The 8,313-nt window shown below is 35.9% G+C and overlaps 1 long non-coding RNA gene across 1 annotated transcript; it reads left to right on the top strand.

Moving 5' to 3' along the window:
• The first annotated feature begins 4,711 nt into the window (after positions 1-4,711).
• LOC113981321 lies at positions 4,712-7,569 on the top strand. Its single transcript, XR_003538380.1, has 3 exons — positions 4,712-4,958; positions 7,096-7,190; positions 7,467-7,569. It is a non-coding gene; the product is annotated as an uncharacterized LOC113981321 (long non-coding RNA).
• The last annotated feature ends 744 nt before the right edge of the window (positions 7,570-8,313 follow it).

The following is an 8,313-nucleotide window of genomic DNA, read 5'->3' as shown; positions in this document are numbered from 1 at the left end:
TTCTGGACAGCCCGGCTTCGAGGGTCTTTGGCTTCAGGGCAGCTGGGTTATATTGTATGGGAGTTGCGTTTTTTTCACATCTCTCTTTCTGAATCCCTTAGCTTGTAGAACAGTGGCCAGGGAGCAGCATTTCTAGCAAAAGCTTCTCAGGTCTTTGATTATGGCTTACTCTCTTTTATTCTGTATTTATATGTAGTTATATGGTAAACCCACTCATATATGTGTATACATGCATTTCTGATTGTTCCTTGGTAAATAACTGAATTCTGATTGTGCAATGTGAAATCTGGCAAAGTGGCATCCTCCAAAAGAGAAACTTTGGGATAATTACTACTTCTTCCTTCTTGTTAAGAAAAAGGTTACTTCAGTAATGCATAGGTTGAACCGTGTAGAAGCTTTATATCAATGATGCAAAAAGGTCACTGCAAATAAGCCTTTACATCACCTTAGCTCTGATGCTGGCAGAGCTATAGGAGTTTATGTAGAACAAATGCCCCATGCGTCGATTTTCCAGCACTGTACGTGTTCATGCTGCGTTCCATATTCTTCAATACCACTACAATGTCTTTCAGAATAAAATTTTCATTCATAAAAACTCCCAGTTTATACAACTAACAGCAAAAGACTAGGAACAGGATTGCTTTGGTAAGCCCTTGCTGTATGTTACAGGAGGACTCAGGATGCAATGTGCTGTAAGGAGAAATTGAACCCCCAGCGTTTTGTTAATCTTCCAGTCTGCTAAAATTGCACAGAATTATAGGATTCAGAGAAAGAATCCAATTCAGATAAAGCTTTTTAGGAATGGTAGATATCTTCAGCTTTTAATGAGAAAAAAGATGGCTGGCACTTGAAAGCTGTTTTGTTTGAACCACTTAGGCCTGAAGAGATTTATCTCAGGGAGGGGGAAGAATAGTGGAAGGGAGGGGGAAGGAGAGGAGAGGGGAGAGAGGGGAGGGGGGAAGGAGAGGGAGAGGGAGAGGAGAAGTTGTCAACTGCCTTTAGATAAGAAGGGACTGATTTGTAGTTCCAGTTAGCTCTCCCTGAAATGAGTGGGAAGAAAACCTTAGATTTACCTGATTTAGCAGTTTGGTATGCAGCACCTCTTGGTGAGAGAGTTTTTGTCCACCTAGAATCAGCATGGACTCGTTAGTGAGTGGCAAGTCTGTATAGAAATTTATTACTAAACACTGCCAGCTGGTGTGAATGGAGCTGCTAGAGCAGTCCAATCTAGTACTTTAGCTGTAGTTGCTCAGTGGAAACTGTAGAGGTTCTGAAGGAGACAATTTGTTTTTAATGAGTTGATGTCATGTCCTGTATAGGACTGGCTCTGGCTTTTATCCTTCTTACTGAGTTATCTTTTGGTGAGCAATCTGAAGATATGATGAATACCTTCGCACGATAACATCTCAACTCTTCTTCAGGGCTTCTTATCTGCAAATAGTATATCCCACACTTAATGCTAAGTTGGAGGGAAACAATTATTAAACTACTCCTGAGGGAGCTGTTTTTTTCTGTACTTATAGTACGAGATACAGAAGCCACAAAGCAATGGAAGGGAGAAAGGCAAAGAGGAAGCAGAATTTAGAGGAACCAGTCAAGCAAACCAAGCAGCCCTTTAAGGGTTTCAGTGCTCCAGAGTTTGCCATACCATAATAATGTGCTAGTATTAGATTATTCCCGAAGTACTCTGGCTGGCTTTGGTAGATCATTAAAAGTGAGAGATTTCAGAAATTATAAAATTAGTGATAATAATGGTAAAGTGGATTACTGGGGATATTAAAAAAAAAAATCAGCTGTCATATTTTTTTGCATTTGGAAACACCGGTGATTAGTTAGAATTTTCAGGAAAAATATCTCTATTTAGATTGTACATACTAAGACTAATCTGCTTCACTTATTAACATCTAGCATATTTTCCTCTTCTCTCTTGAGCTAATTCTTTTCTCTCGCTTCCACAGAGAAACTTTGACTTATTCTCACAAGGTAATTGGCAGTTGTAACAGTTGTTTTGGAATAAGAACTTGTATATTGAACCATACTCTGGCTTATAAGAAAACTTATATTTAATAAAACTTCTGATACTGGGAAATTGCTGGTTTATTCAGCTGGAAGGTCTTTGCCAAAATTTTTCATAACGAAAACGAAACGAAAGTAAATGAAACTCTGAAAATTGATGTGATATGCAGAGGAAAAATCTGGATGGTAATTTGTACTTTTACAGCCCCTTTTCACTAACAACAAAGTTTTGTGTTCTCAAAGCTTAGTCTTTAGTATTCACTGTTAATAACTAAAACAATTAAATAACCAAAGGTCATACACGATCCAGCAGTTTCCTTATCTGGAGGTTTACCTGTTATAAAAGCCACTCAAATTCTGAAAAGATAATTAAAATGTATGTAAGAAGAACTGAGAAAAAGAAGCAAACAGTCAAAAGAGCCTGAAAACCTTTTGAGGTGGAAGTTTAGATACATTTCACAGATGGTGTTTAACAACTTTCAATATCTGAAGCTGAATCATCAAGACTTACTAGGTTCTAGGTAGATTTTTCCAACATTAAAGGACTTCAATGAGGAGACTTTTTTTATGGGTATGAAATTTTTAATTGTAAAAGCAGGAAAACAAATAGTGGTAAAGAGGAGTCACAATTTAGAATTACTTCAGAAATAAGTCTTGCAAGGTGTCCAGGAGGTAATTTTGCAAGGCCAAGAGATAACATTACTAATCTGTGGACCACTATCAAACAGATATGCCACAAGAGATGTTATGCAACAAACACCTCCACGGGTTCCCCATTCTGCAGTAACAGATTATAATAAAATTTTAAAAACCAATGCAGAATGCATGTGTTTCTGAAAGCCAAGGAACTATACTAAATGCCTGTACAAGACTACAAACCAGAATTTTATTTTCTTCTCCAAACATTTATTTTTTGCTTGTTCTTAAAGGATTTAACTAAGTGTACCTCTTGGCTGGATTTAAAACTATAGGCCAGATTATGCAATCCTCATACTCTGCAATTACTTACTCTGCACTGAGTCTGCATCCTGCTGAGTGGCTGTAAATCCAAGTATCTCCTGCTACCTTCTCAAAGGCAGTTTGCAAGATTAAGCATGTAATCTCTATTGAGAATTCTGCCATTTATCAAATGTTTAATGTTGTATATGAAACAAAAACTGGAGCTGTAATGCTTTAGGAAGATATATTTTGAAGATCTTATGTTGCTGCCAGTATGAATTACTGAGCTTGTTGATATTGATCATATAAAATCATCAACTGTTACTGTGCAGGTTTGCAGATTATGCAGTATGACTCCGCTCAGAAAAGGCTTTGTTCACATGGCAAACACAACATCATAAGGAACTAGCATTCAAAAATTCAGCCAAGCAAGATTTTTTGGACAGAGTTCTTTCTGCCACCAGCCCCCGCTTTCTGATGTCTGAACAAAAATGACATTTTAAAAATGGAAAATATAATGTAAAAAACCAGTCTTTTGTTGAAAATACAATTTAAATCGAAACCTTATGTATGGACAACTAAAAAATTGTCTACAATCTGTTAGTTAAGCATAAAAATAAAGTTCAGCATGATAAGAATGCATACCACCTCATCAGAAGGTTTGCTTTGCAAGCTGTTGCTTCAAAATATGCAGAAGATATTTTAAATGTCTCAAACAGGAGCAGACTTCAAGGGAGGAGTATCTTTCATTACAGTAAGGTAGCTGCAAAAAATAAGCCAGCCTCTGATTTGAATACAATTTGAAAACAATTACTCTAAATCTGAATACAATTTGAGAACAATTACTCTAATTGTAATTATGCTGAGGGCATGCAGTCTTACCTACTGCTTTAATATCAGCAAAAATATCCCCTTTGATAAGTCTTTTTTATGAATTCTTCATCTTCCTTTCAAACTTTTGAAAATAGCTTCTCTTCTGTGGCAACAATAAAAAAATCATGAGAACCCTTTTATACAGTGAACTATATAAGATGGTATACTCCATTCTGCTGCAGTACCTGCTCAATGATCAGCAATAAGCAGGAGCACTAAGTTGTCTGGTGAACCAGGCCTTGCTTACGTCATTGAAATTGGGCTTCTTGGAGTAATTAATGTGTGAATGCTTTTCTGTGTTTTTTGTGGGTATGGTGGCAGAGTGTAAACTTCGTCTTATCCAAATTACCTTTTTTATGGGTTTCCTGGACTGTGGGGTTTTGTAGGTTTGGTTTTTTGTTCGTTTGTTTGTTTTCTGGGGTTCCTCCCTGCTGGTAGTTGGCAGAAACATAGTTTCTCCAAATTTATTTTTTTTTGTAATTTGGAAATATGAAATATGTTAGTAATTTTGAAGATAAGACCTGAAGATAAGGCAGCATAAAATAAGTAACAAGCAAAGTGGCCTAAGCCTTATTGATTATATTCCTGGTGGAGGGAGGTCGTTCAAGTTAAACACCACTCCATTTGTTTATGAGGCAGCTTCAGTAAACTTTAGAAACTCTGACAGCATCCTTTTACTTTCATCACTGTTTTTCCTTTATATATTATTTTTGAAAGAAAAAAATAGGGTTCAATGAAAGAAAGGGGGGAAAGCTATGTAACTAAAAGCATTATTTGTAATTCCAAAATTGTGAGATTTTAAACAGTTTTTATTAGTCTTTTGCTATTTAATTCTTTTCTCTCTTAAATGAAAGCTAAGAGGTTTTTTTTCTGATGACAAGACTTCTGCCACCAGTAAGGGAGCAGAAATATGAAGAAAAAGGATTGCAAAAGCCATGAGACAATCTTCAGCACTTTTACTGACTGCAGAGTCATCAGCCGAAACTGCACAACTGAAGTGCGAGGAACTTTGATCACATCAAAACTTTGCAGAACGCAGGTAAAATATGTCCCTGTCCTCATTAGTGCAGAGGCAGAGACCTCACTCCATGTGCATTGGGAGTACCTAACAGTAGAGATTTTGAATGAATGTGAGTATTCACTCTCCTAAAATTTAACAATCCATATACATGTTGGAAGAACCACACCATCTAAGACAGCACAACCAAATGTATCCTGGAATCTCCACGTTACAGGAATATATCCATGTTTATTGTACCATACTGTTCCTATAGAGAAGAGAAAATTCTTGAAGAAATTTTCTGAAGAGAAAATTCAATTTCAAGGTTTACCAAAGTGATAATTCAAATGCAACATTTATGTAACAGACATAGAACTATTTAAATACTCTCTGAAATGATGCATACTCAGAACTGAATAGCTTAGTACTTTAATTTTAAAAAAGCATGTTGGTCCAGAGAGAGGTGGTCTTAGATATTTGTCTTCATGTGTGAAGGAAAACACTATTTTAACACAAAACAATCTGCAAACATTTTTAGTTCTCTGCGTATGGAAGAGCTGTTTTCCAGTCTGCAAATATTTTGTTCAGAGAAATGGAAACATCAGGTAGCAAACAGAGTTCAGACAAAGGAAGGAAAGCTATCAGAACTCTAATAAAGGAAATTACTTGTCTGCTACAATAAGGATGATTATAAGGAGTTAGGCTTTGCATGTGGAATTTGTGGAATACTTATTTGTAAAAAACTGGTTTCCCTCGTTTGCTTTTTCAGGCTGAATATGCATCATAATGCTACAGTTTCTCTGATGCTTAAAGCAATATACATGCCTTACTTCTGCATGGGAATAATTTTCATTCAGAGCTGTAAACTACTTCATTAGAAGTATCCAATGAGATCTGTGTGAGAGAAGCTGTTGGGCTGTGGGACAGTCATCTCATGTATCATTTTAGTCCAATTAAAACATAAATTTTATTTGACACTGGTAATAATACAGTTAAAATGGCTTTTTCAGCTGAGCTTATGTCACACCAGAAGAGTTCAAAAATGAACTTCTGGTTGTGACTTTTTAACAGCAGATTTGCTCTGCAAGGCGTTTCCATTATATTACAACTCGGACAATATTTCCAAAGACAAAACACTTACATATATTTTTAAGTGAAAGTAGCCTAAAATATATTAGTGTGTAGAATTTGAGTTTCACAGTGAAAAAGAATAGTCATAAGTAGTTTTTAATTTTAGGTCTCATTCAGCAATTGTTAATATATTTCCAAATACTTCTGTGCTCAGAAAGCTGTGGGAGGATTATGGAAATATAACGTTTCCTAATTAATTTTTACCTTGCAGTACAACAATTAATAAAAAATTATTCATGAAGAGAAGAATGTGCACAATCAGCAGTGAAAGATCTATAGATGTAATGTAAAATTTTTTTCACAATAACTGAGATCAACTTATCGTGGCTGATCTGTGAAATTTATTTCAGGTTTTGTAAACCTCACAAATGCCAGGAAAAAAAATAAAGCATCTTTTTGTTCTTCATTGTTCAGCTTCCCCTGTAGCATGTTTTACATTTTTCTGGTTGTGAGAGTTACTGGAACCATCTGCAAAATGTACTGTAGAATTTCCATTTCTAGTGTAAGAATTAGTTTGTTGTAATTATTGGATTTTTATTAATTCAGCCACAAATTAGAATTAGTACCACTAAGACAGTTTTTTAGAAGAAAAAAATAATTTTGTTTGGTTTTTAAATAACTCAGATAAGAAGAATAATAAATTACACCTGACAGTAATAAGACTTAAGAAAACATATTGCTAAGGGTTGCATAATTATTTAATGGAAAATTAGGTGTCAGATAAAAATGCAAAACAGTCTACTGTGAGAATGTTGGGTCATTCTTATTAAGTTTACTTATATTCCTCAGACTAGACACACAGTCAGACTAGACACACAGTCATAGTATTTGCAACAAGTCTGTCACAGGGAAATGGAATCTCTCCACGTGGACCCTATTCCCATGCTTGACAACATTTAATGTGTTTGTCCTTACATCAGCCCTGTGGGTAGTCCTAAGTCCAGTGAGTCACAAAGTGGCTCACCTGAGATAACCCAGGAAAAAGTTTACAGTTGACTGTTCTCTAGCTTTTTCTGCCCTGTTCCAGGTTCTTTTTGATTCTCAGAATAAAGCTGAGTAGTTAGAAAAGACTACTTGGGGTGCACTGAAGAAATCAGAAGCATTCCCTGCTGACCTTTATTACTCTTTCTTTCAAGAGAAACCAAACCATGCCCTTTGTACAGACAGCATATTCGGACTTGGCTTGGGAAGAATTTGAGTTTCAGTCTCTAGCACACAGTGCAGATTGCAGGTGAGTGTGGGAGACTGCAGACAGCTGTGTGAACAGTCATTTTGATGGAAACAAATGTTTGGGCACTTTTACACATTGGCATTGTAATGTTGGAAATTAGATTCCAAGTATGAGTGACCTGAAAAACTGCTGTTCAACACTTTCATTATTCTCTAGGACTTCTGAAAGGTTTTTGCTTGTTTTTAGATCTCTAGGGCTTGATAAACAGATCTCCTGAATCTACTGGAAAACCACTTTTTTTCAAGGTGAAGCTTCTTACAGATGTGTCTTTTCTAGGTTTACAGATAAATGCTGTCCAGCTTTGCTGTAAAAGTGGTGTGCTCACTCCACATTTGAACTGTCCTGGAATTTTCAAACTGGAAATAAAATTTCAGGTACAGTTTCTTATTGGTATGTACTTCTTTTAAACATACTTGAAAGTTTCATAAAATTATTTCAAGCTACTTATAAAGTTATAAAAACAAAGCTTATTAATTCTAAATTACATCAAGGCTTTTTCTTCTCTCAGCTTCACTATTAAAATGCATCAAGCCAGGGGCAGTGCATGTGTTAATTACATTTTTTAAAGTAATCATTAAATAGTTTTTACTTCACACAGAGACCATGAATTCCATGCAGTAAGTTAATTGAACTTAGTAGTAGGAAAATAAGAGAATAAATCTGGGTTGCAGAAGGCACTGTTAGAAGTTTGTGACTAGAGTGGTTAGAAAATACATGATTTTCTTTTCACACACCTTTGTTAGTCACTGTTTTATTTAATCTTGATAAGGGGTTTTGGACTAGATGTCCTTTTACAGGTCTCTTACAACCCAACCTATTCTATGATTTTATGTGGGCATTGACAAGCTTCCTGTATCATCTGATACATCCCAGTGTATCAGTACAGCATAATTCATCACTATTTGTATAGCTTCTCTGCAGCTTCATCCTTGAGCAGTGAAAGAGAAAACAGTTCTTAGGCAGTTCTCATGACAGTGCACTAATTTTTCCAGCTGTTGTGTGCTGCAGAAGTTTTTCTGCCCACCGAAACTCCACGAATTGCATCTTTCATTCCTAGTAGGAAAAAAATTGCCCATTCATTACCCATGAAAACCGTTGCGCTATTTAGCAGACCTTCAAAGCA

This window comes from Neopelma chrysocephalum, unplaced genomic scaffold (genome assembly GCF_003984885.1).
Source record: "Neopelma chrysocephalum unplaced genomic scaffold, ASM398488v2 Primary Assembly neopelma1_96446, whole genome shotgun sequence".
Classification (NCBI taxonomy): Eukaryota; Metazoa; Chordata; class Aves; order Passeriformes; family Pipridae; genus Neopelma; species Neopelma chrysocephalum.
This window is presented reverse-complemented; position numbering and strand designations above follow the sequence as displayed.